Source organism: Ceratotherium simum, chromosome 16 (assembly GCF_057802395.1).
Source record: "Ceratotherium simum simum isolate JZ-2026a chromosome 16, ASM5780239v1, whole genome shotgun sequence".
NCBI classification, from domain to species: Eukaryota; Metazoa; Chordata; class Mammalia; order Perissodactyla; family Rhinocerotidae; genus Ceratotherium; species Ceratotherium simum.
In genome coordinates, this window is record NC_141915.1 from 10,500,053 (window position 1) to 10,515,848 (window position 15,796).

Sequence of the window (15,796 nt, forward strand, 5' to 3'; positions counted from 1 at the left end):
ACTCTCTCTCTAGCAGTACATAGAGATCTTCCTCTTTTCTTACAGCTTATTTTGTATTTAGTCTACTACATAGCTGGACCGTAATTTATTCAACCAGTCCCCCATTCCCGGACACTTGGATTGTTTCCAGTCTTTTGCTATGACAGTGTCTCAATGAATCTCCTGTACTTATGTCATGTCATTTTTATGCATGTGTCTGTATCTTATGTTCATCTTTGACCCAGAAGTGGCATTGCTGGGTCAAAGAGCACATGCAAAGGGTCCCTAAAGCCTCACCACCACAGTGCATTGTTCGCCTTTTGGATTTGAAGATTTTTGCCAATTTATTGTGTAGAAAAAATGGTGTCTCACTATAGTTTTAGTTTGAATTTCTCTTGTAAATAAGTTTGAGCTTCTTTCTTTGTATTTAAAGGCTTGTTATATCTCTTTTTTGTGAACTATCTCTTTATGTCTTTTGCTCATTTATTTTTTCTATTGGATGTGTGATCTTTTTCTTCTCAATTTCTAGAAGCTCTTTGTATATTAGAATTAGCCCTTGGTTTGTGATATGGGTTGCAAAATTTACCCCAACTTCTTGTATGTCTTTTGACTTTATTTATAATTTTTTAATTATACTTTTTATTTTGAAGTAAGTGTAGATTCACATACAGTAGTAAAAAATAATACAGAACCATCTTGTGTACCCTTTACCCAGCTTCCCCCAATGGTAACATCTTGCAAAACTATAGTGCAATGTACCTCTATTTTTTTTTTTTTTTTTTTTGCCACACACAAAAATTTGATTTTTCTTTTTAAGGTGGTGGAATTTTTATAGCTTTTGAATTTTGACTCAGCTACAAAGCCCCTCTTGCAATATTTGTGTCACCACTAGAGGGAGTAATTACTTCCATGAATCTCATACTTCCTTTAGCAGAGAAAAGGGATCCCTAGAGGCACTTTCTCTCAGGCATTGTCTCTAGTCCCATGTCATGACTTTTTGCTCTCCCCACAGAGCTCACTTCTTACAGCCCCAGCCTCTGACCTTGGCCTGGGTAGTAGAGTTTCTAGTCACATGCAACTGCACTCAGCTGGAGACACAGGTGCTGGAGGCTCCTAATCCAGCCTGGTGGTCCCAACCATGAGCCCCTCTGCCCCATGAGTCTCCACAGTGAGGTCAGTGACTGGGTACGCAGGCATGAGTGGCAGTGCCATTTCCAGTGCCCTGTCTGTCCTGTGTCCCCTTGGCTTGGGGTAAACCTTTCAGTCGTTGGTTCTCCAACTCCACAAGCCTCTTCCACTCTGCAGCTCTCCTGCCTTTTCTTCTACTACAGATTGAGGGGCCTTGAAGTCAAACTCATCCCCAGGCTGCTATCGATCACTTGTCATTTCTGCTGCTTAAACCACAATTACTGGGCTTCCTACACTTGACCTGTAATTGAATTTCCTTGGGAACTCAATGACAAGATTGATTCAGTCTAATTGAGTCAAAGATTGACTCTCCATGCCATTCATCTAGTCCCTGTCTCTGCCTGGGGCTCTCTGAGCTGAGGCTATAAGACGTTCACAGTTTTTGTTTAAAAAGTCGAGAACCAACTGACACCTTTTAAGCACCATTTCTTTAAATGATCCTATGGAACATTGCTTTTCTTTCCTTCCCCTGTCTTGGCCAGCTGAGGGCAGAGGAAACTTCTGTTTTTAAACTTGCTTATGTTCTCTTCACATGAATGTTGAAATGCAATTCTAAGGAAAAAAAGTCTGGTTTCATTCAAAAGCAGGTTTGGAAATGAGTAAGAAGTCAGCATCCGGGCAGCTCAGGAAATTAGCAGTTTGTTGTTTTTAAATTTTCGTGATATGACTCAATAATAAAAAGACAAATAACCCAATTTTAAAATGGGCAAAGGATCTGAATAGACATTTCTCTAAGGAAGATATACAGATGGTCAATAAGCACATGAAAAGATGCTCAACATTATTAGCCATCAGGGAAATGCAAATCAAAACCACAATGAGATATCACTTTACACCCACTAGGTTGGCTATAATCAAACAGATTATAATAAGTGTTGGTGAGGTTGTTGAGAAATTGGAACACTCATACACTGCTAGTGGGAATGTAAAATGGTACAGCTGCTTTGGAAACAGTCTGGCAATTCCTCAAAAGGTTAAACATAGAATTACTATATGACCCAGCAATTTCAATCCTGGGTATATGAAAACAGATGTCCACATACAAAGTTATATGCAAATATCCATAGCAGTATTATTCACAATAGCCCAAAAGTGGAAACAATCCAAATGTCCATTACTGATGAGTAGATAAACAAAAGGTGGTATATCCATACAATGGAATATTATTCAGCCATAAAAAGAAATCAAGTACTGATACAAGCTATAAGGATGAACCTTGAAGTTTCAGGGAAGAGAATTCCCCCTCTGCCCTTTCCCTTAAAGTTCTTATGGCTAGCCAAATAATTAAAAGACAGGTTATCAGGAGAAAATAATACCACGTTTAACAACATGTATACATGGGAGAAACCAGGGAAACTGAGTTTCTCAACACAATAGCAGCGATTCTCATCTTAAATACCATCTTCAGCTAAAGACAAAGGAAGATGTTGGGGGTGGGGAGAGAGACAGAAATTACAGTAATCAAGAGTGTGCAGATTTAAGTCCTCTCCTTCCATACTGATAAGAGTTTCCACAGATAGGCCATCCTCCCCTCTTCCAAATACAGAGAGAGAGATATCTTTACAAATAGAGATTTCCCTTATAAATGTAAATATTTGTCTGGTAACTCTTTGCAGGGCCATCTAGGGAATGTGGCCTGGGAGAGACAGAATTTTTAATAAGATGGGCTTGTTGGTGCCTTTCGTATTGTAACATCTATTTTACATTATATTACAGCCATCATATGATAGTAGCTCCTTCCTGAAACAGGCCTTCTATGTTAAATTATTGAGGCAGTTTGCGGGAGGTCAAATGTCCATCAGAGAAAATAATGAAGGTAAAGAGACATATTTCAGGGTGGCCAATTTTGATCTCCCACAGTTCCGCCTTTGAAACTAAAAGTTTCACAGTCCTTTTGAAACTTAAAAAGTTTCATAGTCCAGAAGCTGCGTTGGTAGATTGTTTCATCTCACTGAACACATTTCTTGATCTTGATAATAAACCAGTCAGTTAAGTTCATCTTAGAAGGTGGTGATGCAGGTGGGCCGTTAAAGCATCTTTTGCAGTTTAAAATGTCTCTGATGATGTCATTGGGAAATCTCTCAAGTTTATATTAAGTTCATCAGCTTCAGTTTGTAAGGCTTCAGGAAAAAGGGCAGGTTTAGGTCTCAGTGATTCCAAATGAAAATGATGGAAAAAAATAAAAAACATTAGTTTGGAGATCTGTAGCCAGATATTTCAGGAGACTAGAAGAAATCAGGATCTAGTCCAGTCAACAGATACAAAACAAAAGCCTCAAATTAACAAAACTAGGATCTAATATCCATAAATGTATACTATAGTTTCCATTGAAACAATTTTTCTCTCTAAAATCACTCTCATTTTTTAATCAAAGGTAGCCAAATCAAGACTAACTAGTTTGCAATATAAGTCTAGGTTTAGTAAATTTGGCCCAATTATTTACAGAAGTACAGCAAGAATAGCAATTGATTATATAGGCTCTTTTAAATGTGCTTTGCTGGAACTTTTTGTAAGGAATCTCAGACTGAACTTCAAAGGCCTCTCCAGGCCAGGAAAGCCAAGCCAAGGACTTTCATCATCAGACTTTGCCTGCAATACCTACAGATTTGGGTGAATTCCTCTCTTCTTGAGGTTCCCCCCAAATATTTCAAGGTTACTTGTACCTGCCAGATAAGTGACATTCCTTACTTATGCAGTAAGTGCTGTTTGGAACATAAGGTACCAGGCCAATATTTCCACGTGGCTTTACTCCATAAAGTCCAATCTTCATTCCTCAAAAGCTGTATGGTTATATCGCAAATACAATGTTCCAGTCACAGCCTTGGTCATATAACCAATGTTTTCAATCATGTCCTGTTATAAGGAGAACAGATTCTTATTGAACTTATGCAAATATTTATATTGCCATGAAATAAGAATATTTATTTACTAAGAGTTTTTAAATTCCAGAGGGATCAGGTAGAAAGAAAAAGGTAAATATTTTAATTTTACTTACAAAAGTATCATTTACCAAACTGCTATAAGTCACAGCTAGCTCAGCAGAAAAGAGAAAAAGTTTTCTTTAAATCTGAAAAAACAAAACATTTTAAAAAGCAATATTTTAAATGAAAAATCATAAAAATTATAATTATCCTCATCAGTTTATTCAGTCCTGTGTAATCAATTCTCAATCCTGATCTTCTTGTTAGCAGCTTCATGAAGTCACCAGTCTCTCTATCAGAGTTCTGTAACTTCTTACCAAGTTCAGTTTTATCATCAGAAAGTTTGTCAGAAACCTGTATTCCAGAGTAAATGTTCAAGTCCTTTCCAGGAACTTCTCTGAAGATGAAACATGTAAAAGCATCAGAGTAAAGAATTAACTATCTGTAAACAAGATCCCAAGATGGCAATTGACAAAGAAATTTGGTTAATTTTGTGACATACAATACTTTAAATAATGACCATAATTATGACTGATAACCAGAATGGATCAGAATTTCAGTGATGTTATGCAATTTCAAAACACCTATATCAATATCATTCACCCACTTAATACAACCTAAGAAGGTTTATCATAAACACTTGATCAAGTATGTTCATTGTGAAACAGTCAAGGGCAGACTGAGAGTTAAAATAGTTTAAAAAAACCTTAATAGAGAGACCTCAGTCTTTTGAATATAGGAAATTACCTTAACAAAACAGATCTCTGTCCTTTAGATAAACTTACTCAAAGGTAAAGAAAAACCTCTATCAAGAGCAGATTAAGAGTACAATAAAATTATCCTTTTAAATGAAAGAAGACAAAATTTTAATTTTGTACCAGCTTACTTTTGTTTTGTTTTGTTTTGTTTTGTTTTGTTTTTTGTGAAGAAGATCAGCCCTGAGCTAACATCCATGCCAATCCTCCTCTTTTTGCTGAGGAAGACCATCCCTGAGCTAACATCTATTGCCAATCCTCCTCCTTTTTTTTCCCTTTTTCTCCCCAAAGCCCCAGTAGATAGTTGTATGTCATAGCTGCACATCCTTCTAGTTGCTGTATGTGGGATGCCGCCTCAGCATGGCCGGAGAAGCGGTGCGTCGGTGTGCGCCCGGGATCTGAACCTGGGCCACCAGTAGCACAGCGTGCACTTAACCGCTAAGCCACTGGGCCAGCCCCTGTACCAGCTTACTTTTGATATTAAAACTTATTCCCTTAATTAAATTTATTTTAATCTTAGCCAACTTGACCATGTATAAAACTCCTTAGGGCTTTACATTCACAAACTTTTTGTCACTTACGTTTTACATTTAGAATTTGTCTCACGCCTTCCTTTCTTCTATTCTAGTACTTGGGTCTTAACAAAATATTTCCAATTTTCATATCTTCTTTACAAAAAAAAACATACTTTACTTTCCTTGAATACCAACATATTTTCTTTATTGATTTCTAGTAGCTTTAATCACATATTAGAACTTTAAACCCTTAGAAACCTCAATTTGTAAGTAAAAACTAAGTACGCAATTATAAACTTTCTTTTACATTAGCATTCTGTGGCTTGGAAAATTTATAAACACTTTATAATTTCTGGAAACATGATACTTTATAGTACAATCTTTTAATAAAACACAAGACATGTTTACCAATAGACCCAAAACACCTTTTAGTTTTCCTGTAATAAGAAGCCAAAGTAGATAAACCTATATTTAGCAATCAATGTCTAATATTTTATCTTATTTGGAAATGATCTAGATACTCAACGAATTTTTTTTGTGAGTGTGTGAGGAAGATCAGCCCTGAGCTAACATCCGTGCTAATCCTCCTCTTTTTTGCTGAGGAAGACCAGCTCTCAGCTAACATCTATTGCCAATCCTCCTCCTTTTTTTTTTTCCCCAAAGCCCCAGTAGACAGTTGTATGTCATAGTTGCACATCCTGCTAGTTGCTGTATGTGGGACGCGGCCTCAGCATGGCCGGAGAAGCGGTGCGTCGGTGCACACCGGGATCTGAACCTGGGCCACCAGTAGTGGAGTGCACACACTTAACCACTAAGCCACGGGGCTGGCCCCTCAATGAATTTTTATCATAAAATTTAGCAAAACTCTGAAGTTTTAAGTCACCAAAAAGAATTTGGAAGCTATATACACCATAACACATAATTGTTGTTAAAAGTTCACCCAACACTCATTTTTTTTTCATGTATTTAGTTACTTGTTCCCAATAATTATTTAGATTGCCTACAAGACTTCATGAGACATTAGATAAAATTAGCCACCATTTAAGTTATTATTTTTGTTAACCAGTTCTGTACTAGAAATAAAATCAGTTTTTCTACAAAATTTCATGTGAATTTCATCACCTCTTATACCTCTAAACATAGTTTTCATTAGGACTTTTATCAATGGGTCTTGGTCTTATAATTTTGGACAAGAGAAGCATTTCCAGTCAGACATTTTAAAACACACTCAGGCAAAGTTGATATAACCTCTTTATATAAAATTAGCTCAAACATTTCAACCTTTATAATCTTACACTTTTATATTTTCTCAATTCAGTTGTAACCTGAGTCAGGGTCTTAAGGCTAGTCCCTTTTTTTTTTTCCTGGCCTTTTTCATAAGTACCAATAACACAATTATGTGAGAGCTCTCAAAATTTGTTTTCCCCCAGTTTAGAAGTTTTTTTCAATTTAAATGATCCACATTGACGAGTAGGATCTCAATCTTAACAGCGACTCATCCCAAGCTTTAACTACGGACGCAAGAGGCGTCCCCAAAAGAGATCCAGAGAATTCACTCCCCAAAATAAGAAAGCACAACAAGAGATGACAAAGGCCTCTTATGAAGCAAATGGGACCCCTTATGACAAACCCCTGAGAGCACGCACAGCCAGACAAAGACAGTTTCTCGGAACCCCAGTCTACATGACTGGCCGCCAAGGATGTATGCCAGTACATACATCCTCCGGATGGCGGAGACCAGAAAGGTCACAAAGCCAAGCTCTCAAGATACAGAACAAGACAAAAACCCAGAGAGCAGGCTTATAGAGATGCCCATGTGTTATGACAAACGACAAAAAGAGAAACAGAGACAAGGACTATTTCTGGGAGGAAACGGATCAATTACCCAATGGGTACCCAACTAGATCCTAGAGGCACTGAGTCCAAGATTTTCTCCTGTTACCTAAATTTAAAAAGAGAAAACTCACCACTCTCACTTCCATTGGACCCTGCAGGCAGAGATCCGGGGTAAGAACTCTCACCTCCTGCCAGCTGGTGTCAGGGGTCCAGGACCTCTCCACAGCAGCAGTCCAGGAGCAAGCAGCGTCCAGCCAGTGAAATTTTTGCCCTGCGTTGGGTGCCAAAACTGTGGTTTCTCCCATGTATACATGTTATTAAACTTGGTATTATTTTCTCCTGCTAACCTGTCTTTTAATTATTTGGCCAGCCATAAGAACCTTAAGGGAAAGGGCGGAAGGAGATTCTCCCTTTTCCCTGACAAAAGCATTAAGTAAAAGAAGCCAGCCACAAAAGATCACACATTGTATGATTCCATTTATATGAAGTGTCCAGAATGGGCAAATATATAGAGACAAAAAGTAGACTAGTGATTCTTTAGAGCAGGGAGGGATGGAGAGGCTGGGGGAGATGATGGCTAAAGGGTACAGGGTTTCTTTTCAGGTGATGAAAATGTCCTAAAATTGATTGTACTGGTGGTTGTGCAACTCTGTGAATAGACTAAAAACTATTAATTATACACTTTAAATGAATAAATTGTATGGCATAAGAATTACATCTCAATAAGTCTGTTAGAAAAAAAGACAGCGCCAGGAGGGAACCTTCCTGAGACAGAGGCTAAAAAAAAGTGTGAATAGGAGTATGGCTTTCTTATTAGGGAACAAAAAATCTGGTTGGGGGGAAAAACACACAGGGGGACTGGAAGTTTGTTTTCTATCTTTTTCTAACTTGAGCTTTCACGAAAAAGAAAGGGGAAGGGGAGACAGAATGAATAGAAAGTTCTAGAAGAGAAATCTAGAACTTCTCAAGCATTTATGTAATGTCTTCTGACTGCTAAGATGCAAATAGGTAAAAGGTTTCTGGAAAAGCAAAAGAAAATACTAATAATGACACATTACCAAACTGTTCTGAAATAGTTTCTTAACTTGATAAAGAGTATCCACCAGAAATCAGAAGGTAGCATCATGATTCAAAAATTAACATCATACCGTTAGAAGCAGTTCCATTAAAGTCAGGAATAAAACAAGAATGCCAATTATCATCACTTTTATTTCATATTACCTTGAAGGTTCTAGTCATCAAAGTAAGACAAGAAAAGCAGATTAAAATGCTATAATATTGGTGAGGAAAAGCAATGATAAAATTCTCTACCTAGAAAATCCAAGAGAATCAACTGAAAAACTGGTCAGATAGAAGAATCTATTTAAAAGGAGGTCAGAGCCAAGATAAATATACAAAAAGCAATAGTTTTTCTAGGAACTTGGAACAACCAGTTAGAAAATGGGCTTTGCTGGGCACCAATCTATAAGCGACACTAAAACCTTACTAGACTAAATGGCAATCATATGTAACCATCCAGTGTAAATGGTCTTGCGCTGCTCAAGTAGACGCTCACTACTCAAAGTGTGGTCTGCAGACCGGCAGTGTGGGCACCACCATCTCAGCCCCCTCCCAGACTACTGAGTCAGAATCCGCATTTGAACAAGATCCACAGGCAATCTGTATTCACACTGAAGTTGGAGAAGAACTGGACTAGACAACACTCTAAACTGGAAATAAAAAACTACCCCTCACTAGCCTGGCTCTGTCTCAAGTATTTTTGCAACTTGTATGAGTGCAGTAGACAATCTCAAAAGAAGGCTGCCCTCAGTTCCTTCCCTCCCTACACCTGCAAGCTGCACTTCACATCAAGAGGGGGAGCCAGTTCTCCTCCCCTTTGACCCGGGTTGGCCTTACTGACTTGCTTGACCAATACCTTGTGGCAGAAGCAATGCTTTGGGACTCCTAAGATTAGGTCATAAAGACACCTTGCAGCTTCTGTATGAGCCTCGTGGACTCGCTCACTTTTGGCATGCTCCCTCTCAGAACCCAGCCCCTGGGAGAAGTCTAAGCCCAGCTGAGCTCCCAGCCAACAGCCAGCACCAACTGCCAACCATGTAAGTGCACCATCTTGGATGTTCGGCCGAGTTGAAGCTTTAGATTTGCTACCACTTGACTGCAAATCCTGGGCGAGAACCACTCAGGTAAGTCTTGTCAATGCACAGCACACAAGCAACAGCAATACCTTTTTGTTTAAGCCACTAAGTTTTGGGGTGGTTTGTTAGCTAGCAATATACAGCCAGAACAACGTACTACTCTTAGCCTGACAAGTGCGTGAAAGCAGGGTCACGGTTAGCCAAAAGTCTGTCACCAAATCATAACTGGTCTAGTGCTCCATACCAGGGACCAGTGATTGGTTTTATTACCCAAATTTAAAAGTCCTTAATATGTCTCCCAGGCAGTTACCTGATTCAAAGTATTACAAAAGGAAATGAGAAGAGGAAAAGGACAATAGAAAAATGGGAGCAGCTTAACAACATGAAAGCCAGAAAAATAAACTTCCAAACTTTCTTCAACAAGACTATAACACTATATTCACGTGATATACCTCTATCATTAGTGACTGTGAATAATTGATGCTCAGTTTAAGTGATAGAAAAACAGAAATGAAAGGCAATTCCAAATAGGTTTAAAATGTTATGCTATAATCAGTGTATATAATAAAGGCCTTTATTTAAAATATTTAAGAAGAAGAAAGTAAATGTAATGACAAAAAAGATTCCATTCATAACAGCAATACAAACATACATACCTGTGAAAAAATTAAGAAGAAATGTGCAGGATTTATAGGAATAAAATTATAATTAAAAAAGAAATGGATAAATAGAAAGAAATAACAAAGATGAGAGATACATTATTGTAAAGATGAAAATTCTCCTAAATTAATTTATGTTGTATCTTCTTTCTTTGATGCTTTCATTTATCTCTAGTAATTTTGAGGTGCTTTTCACTTCATTTACAAAACATGATAGTTTTATTTCTTCCTTTTCTTTATGAATATCTTTCTTTCTCTTCTCAAACAGCTTTGTCAGAATTTTTACAGCTAAGTTAAATAACGCTGATAATGTGTCCTTGTCTGGTTCCTGTTTCAAAGAGGAATAATTCATGTTTCTCCATTAAGTGTAATTTTGACTTTTGGTTTTCAATAGAGTCTTTTTGTCATGTTAAAGAGGCAACCCTTTATTGCTTTTAGGAGAGTTTCAATGAAGAATTCCCTTTGGCATTTATGGACATAATTATATGAATTTTTACAATTTTTTCCAATAATATTAGTTATGCTGATGACGAGCTTTAGTAGAAAAAAACTCAGAAAAGATTAAAATATGTTCCTTTTAAAGTTATATTATATTCTGATTGCTAAAATTTTATCTAGAATTTTTGCATATCTGTTAATTCATGAGATTACCATATAAACTTCTTTTTGATGTTATTCTTATTAGATGGGATGATTAAAAATCTGTTTTGGGCTGGCCCCGTGGCTTAGCGGTTAAGTGCGCGCGCCCTGCTACTGGCGGCCCAGGGTTGGGATCCCGGGCGCGCACCAACGCACTGCTTCTCCGGCCATGCTGAGGTCGCGTGCCACATACAGCAACTAGAAGGATGTGCAGCTATGACATACAACTATCTACTGGGACTTTGGGGGGAAAATAAATAAATAAATAAATATTTTTTAAAAAATCTATTTCATCAAAGGAATGAAACAATTTACAAAAAAGGTAATATAAATAGCAACAAAATTTTTTTAAAGCCCAACCTCACTAGGAAAAAAAAGAAATGCTAAATAAAACCATAATGAGACACCAAAATAACAAATTGACAACTTAAAAAATAATGCCAGTTCAGAAAAAAAGGGGTACCTTCCATGCATTTTTAATGGAAGTATAAAGAAGTACAACCTTAAAATCATATGTACATATCCCAAATTTAATAAAGTCGAAGGGGGAGGGAAGAGGATGGTAGGATATGAATGATTTTTAGTTTCTTCTTTCTCATACTTTCTCATATATATAAATACGTTACTTTCATAATAAAAATGTGCATATCCAAATTAAAACCACAATGAGATACCACTTCACACCCACCGGAATTGCTAAAATGAAAAAGATTGACAATACCGAATGCTGGTGAGGATAGGGAGTAACTGGGACTCACACACATTACTAGTAGGTGTGTAAACTGGTCAACCACTTTGGAAAAACCATTTGACAGTTATCTACTAAATCTAAACAGACCCACCAGCAATTCCATTCCTAGGTATATACTCAACAGGAATAAGTGCACACGTCCACCAAAAAATGTATGAGAATGTTCACCCCAGCCTTATTTGTAACATCCCCAAACTGGAAACAACCCAAATGTCTATTAAAGGAGAATGGATAAATTTGGTATATTCAAACGACAGAATACTATACTGCAGGAAAAAAAGAACAAATGACTGATATGTGCAATATGGATGAATCTCACAGACATCGAGACAAAGAAGTCAGTCATAAAAGTACATATTGATGATTCTATTTATATGAAGTCCAAGAACAGGCAAAAATATTCATTGGTGGTGGTAGTAGTGGCTATTGCTGGGGAGTGCGTGAGCATTGACTGGGAGGGGGCACGAGGAGGCTTTCCGGGTGATGGAAATGGAAATGGTCTATTCTGGTCTGCACAGCGTCTGCTTGGGTGTTTACGCATGTAAAATTTCATCAAGCTTGAGATTTACATACTTTATGTAAGCTACATCTCAATAAAAAGAAAAGCAAAAATGATGCATCTCTTTAACCTACTTTAATTCTACTTCTAGGAAATTACCTTAAGGAAATAATCTGGGATCCTAGCACAAAGATTTCTGTACAGAGATGTTCAATGCAACGAAATTGTATCATATCAAAACCTTTAGACAAAACCTTGCTGTCCAAAACTAGGGGACTGATTATAGACAATTATGGTACATCTATGTAATATAATATTCTAAAGCCATCAGTACTTAGGATGTATGAGAACGCTTAATAGCCTGAAAAAATGTTCATATTCACAATGTAAACTTATATTTAATTAATAAATAAGTTAAAGGTGCAAAACAGTATGCACAAGTGGGAGTCCAATTATGTAGCAAACAAAAGTGGATAAGCACTGGAAAAAGCAGATGTAATACTGCGTTGTCTTTGGCCCTGGAGATACAGGGTATGCGTGCAAACATTTCCCCTAGTGTTCTCTTTTTCTAGGATTATAATTGAATCCTCGGGCTGATTGGGCTCAGTGCTGCCTGAAACCCTAGGCCTCCTTTGTGACTTTTCTTCCTCAGCTTTAAGCAAACAAGCTCATACAGTGAAAATTATTAGGAGGTTTGATAGGATCTGCTCTACTGCGGTGGAAGGTCTAAGACTAGAATCCCTCTGCGGGAGCTGGAGTCCCTAAATTCTACCTAAAACTTGAAGAAGATTCTAAAATTATTGCTTGTGTTGAGGACGAAAAACTTTTCCTCCATCCTCTTAGGTTCAGTTTGGGGGGCCTGTGAGTTAAACTGACAAAGGACAGATTAGCAAGAGAAAAGACAAAGTTTATTCATGTATGAATGTGGGAGCTCACAAAGAAAGTAGCTTGGCTCAATGATTAAAGACAGGGGTTTATATACCTAACCAAATAGGGGAAACGGAGAGGGGAGAAAAGAGCCTCTACTAGAAGAACAGATGGGTTACTTTAGGAAAAACAAATGAGCTTTTATGGGAACAAAATGGGAGATAAGGTAGTTTGTGGTAATGTTTATGTAGGTGCAGTGGTCTTTTTTGTCTTCTTCAACGTCACGAAACTCCCCCAGGAGGGGATTTATGGTAATGTCGCTCTTGGTCTCCTGGGAATGAAGCTGCCCAGGGGAGGAGATTTATGGCAGTCCCAGTCCCAGAAGTTCCTGCTTTTAGTCAGATAAGGGAGGGTTCAGAAAAAGCCTCTTTCTGCGTCTGTTGATTCTCAAATGTCTTCAGCTCAAAATAATTTTTATGCCATTGTGGTATAATTTGGATCCATTCACTTGCATAGATAAACAATATTTTGAAATATTGCCTACATTTTCCCAATTTTTCCTGTTACACCATAACCCTTTCCTCATTCACTCTTCCAAGTATTCTGTATTCACTGCCTCAGGGAAAGGGTGACTCTACCTGAAGGCAGAAGAAAAAGAAAGTCTTTTGCTGGCTTTTAAATTTCCAGAGTCGAGGCCTTGTGGGAAACAGGAAGGATTCTGGCAAATGGGATGTAACTAGACTTTTCACTCCCAAGTCAGGAAAAGACTGAGCGGAGAAAGAGAGGAGGTGAGTGTGTGCGGAATGCACTCCACCCTCGCCCCAACACCAGGTTGAACCCCAAGGTGGGGGGACAGAATCAGGAATTTCAGAGAAGTTTGAGGATGCTGGGGGTGGAGGCCAAGGTGGAGAAAGACCCAGAACAGAAATGACAGAATGGTGTGCTCAGTCCCAGGAACCTGGAGCAGAGGCATCACAGAAGTCCCTGTGGCCCAGGCTGTGACAGAGCAACAGAGGTCTTGGGAGCCTCCCAGTTTCCCTCAGCCCAGAGGGCCAGGAGCAGCTGACTGAATTCCCTGCGCAGAGAGGGACGTGGAAATTCCAAGGAGAATCATCAGCTCCAAAGAGGTCTCTGGAATGTGCATTAGAAATTGGAAGAAAATGTGATTTTCTGGGTGATAGAATTTCAGGTGACTTCTGTTTTCTTATTTATAATTTTGTTTTGTAAACCTTCTACAATGAGCAAGCTTTATAAGTGAAAATAAAAATTTTAAAACTCCAGTCACTAACATCAATTGAGCAAATACTCTCTGCCAGGCTGTGTGCTAGAATCTGAAACGGACGGCCAGATAGCCATTAAAGATTATTCTTAAAATTCATGTAGATAAGCAAGATATCATCAGACTCCCACAAGGTTCCTCATAGATAACATCTCTGATGCTTGGGTCACCAGGGTAATGGTTGCTTAAGTTGTTTTTCAGGAACTGAGAGTCAACTCCTTGTCCAGTTCAAGCTGGTTAAGACCACTGACCCATCAACTGGGCCTAAGCAAGTGTCCGATAGGTGACCCTTTGACATCAGGGTGGCTGAAAACCGCACCCTCAGATCATGCTAACGCCACCATTTTGTACACGAGTCCTATGAAGAGCCATGAAGCTTGACTACGCTTGCACAGACCATCAATTACCTCACTTCTCTGTACCTCCAATCATCCATCCCCCCACTTCAGACCACCCTACCCTTTATCCCACAAATATCCCTAATCCCCATTTTCAGGGAGGTGGATTTCAGGCTTGTTCTCTTGTCTCCTCGCTTGGCTGCCTTGTGAATAAACCCTTTCTCTGCTGCAAAACTTGTCACCCCGGTGATTGGCATACCGTGCTGTGGGCAAAACGGGCCTGGTTCAGTAACAAGTTCTGGAAGATAAAGCTGAGGAACACAGGCCCTGTTCTCAAGCTGCTTAGGATCTAGTGGGAGCAGCAGACATAGAAACAAGCAGTTCAATCCTGAGCATTAGTGACAAGAAACTCACGTCTTAAGCTTAAGTCCCATAGAAGCCCATTTAAAGCTGCAGTTTGCTCCTTTGGACTCAAGAATGTTCTCCATATTTGTGTCAATTGTTTTCTTGATAAAATTGGCAGTTGTGCTTTTCTGTTTTCTACTCTTTTTTAAAATAAAAAGTGATAAATTATTCAAACATACACAAATTAACACCTCTCTATGGCTACCATAAGACAACTTGAAATGTTGGTTAATTTGCTGATGTACAAAAGCCCAAATCCAGGCTAAAAAGGCAGTTTTGGGGTCTCAGTGTATAAATTACAAATGGTGGTCTATAAGATACACATTAAAAAGTCGAGGATGACTTATAATGGGGACTGAACCTGAATCTGGCATGCTGCCACCCCCTGAGCCAACAGCTTATGGGAGATTTTCTATGATCAGCTGATCAAGAATGAAAAGCATCTTTTGCTTCATAATCTATGTGTTGGTTAATTTTATGTATCAATGTGGCTAGGCCACGGTACTCAGATATTTGGTCAAACATTATTCTAGATGTTGCTGTGAAGGTATTTTTAAGATGAGATTAACATTCAAAGTAAAGCAGACTGAGTAAAGCAGATTGCTCTCCATAATGTCGGTGGGCTCATCCAATCAGTTGAAGGTCTGAATAGAAAGACTGACCTCCCCAGGCAAGAAATATTTCTGCCAGCAGATGGCCTTTGCGACTCCAATTGCAGCTCTTCCCTGAGTCTCCAGCCTGCCAGCCTACCCTACAGATTTTGGACTAGCCAAGCCTCCCCAATCACGTGAGCCAACTCCTTAAAATAAGTCTCTCTCCCTTTATATATACACATACATACACACACACACACATCCTGTCGGTTCCTTTTCTCTGGAGAACCTAATACAACCTATAAATATTCATGTTCCATATTTGCCCTCACCAAAGACCCACCGGTGCAAAAGAAGCCTTACTCTTATGCTGCACACCAGCACTCAATTTGTGGCCGTTGGTCGTTCTTCCCCAGTCAGCCCAGAAGGCAGTGGTG

The 15,796-nt window shown here is 38.6% G+C and overlaps 1 protein-coding gene across 3 annotated transcripts in view; it reads right to left on the bottom strand.

Moving 5' to 3' along the window:
• Positions 1-659: 659 nt before the first annotated feature.
• Positions 660-15,796, bottom strand: part of CNTROB (centrobin, centriole duplication and spindle assembly protein) — a 48,598-nt gene continuing 33,461 nt past the window's right edge. Inside the window, exons 19-21 of one of the 3 annotated variants that reach the window (XR_015554632.1) lie at positions 4,163-4,234; positions 3,831-4,020; positions 661-3,409 (exon numbers count right to left, since the gene is read on the bottom strand). The gene's annotated coding sequence lies outside the window, so the exon portion shown is untranslated. Of the gene's footprint in view, positions 4,021-4,162; positions 4,235-15,796 lie in introns of all 3 variants that reach the window. The other 2 variants (XR_015554633.1, XR_015554631.1) reach the window with 2 other exon arrangements.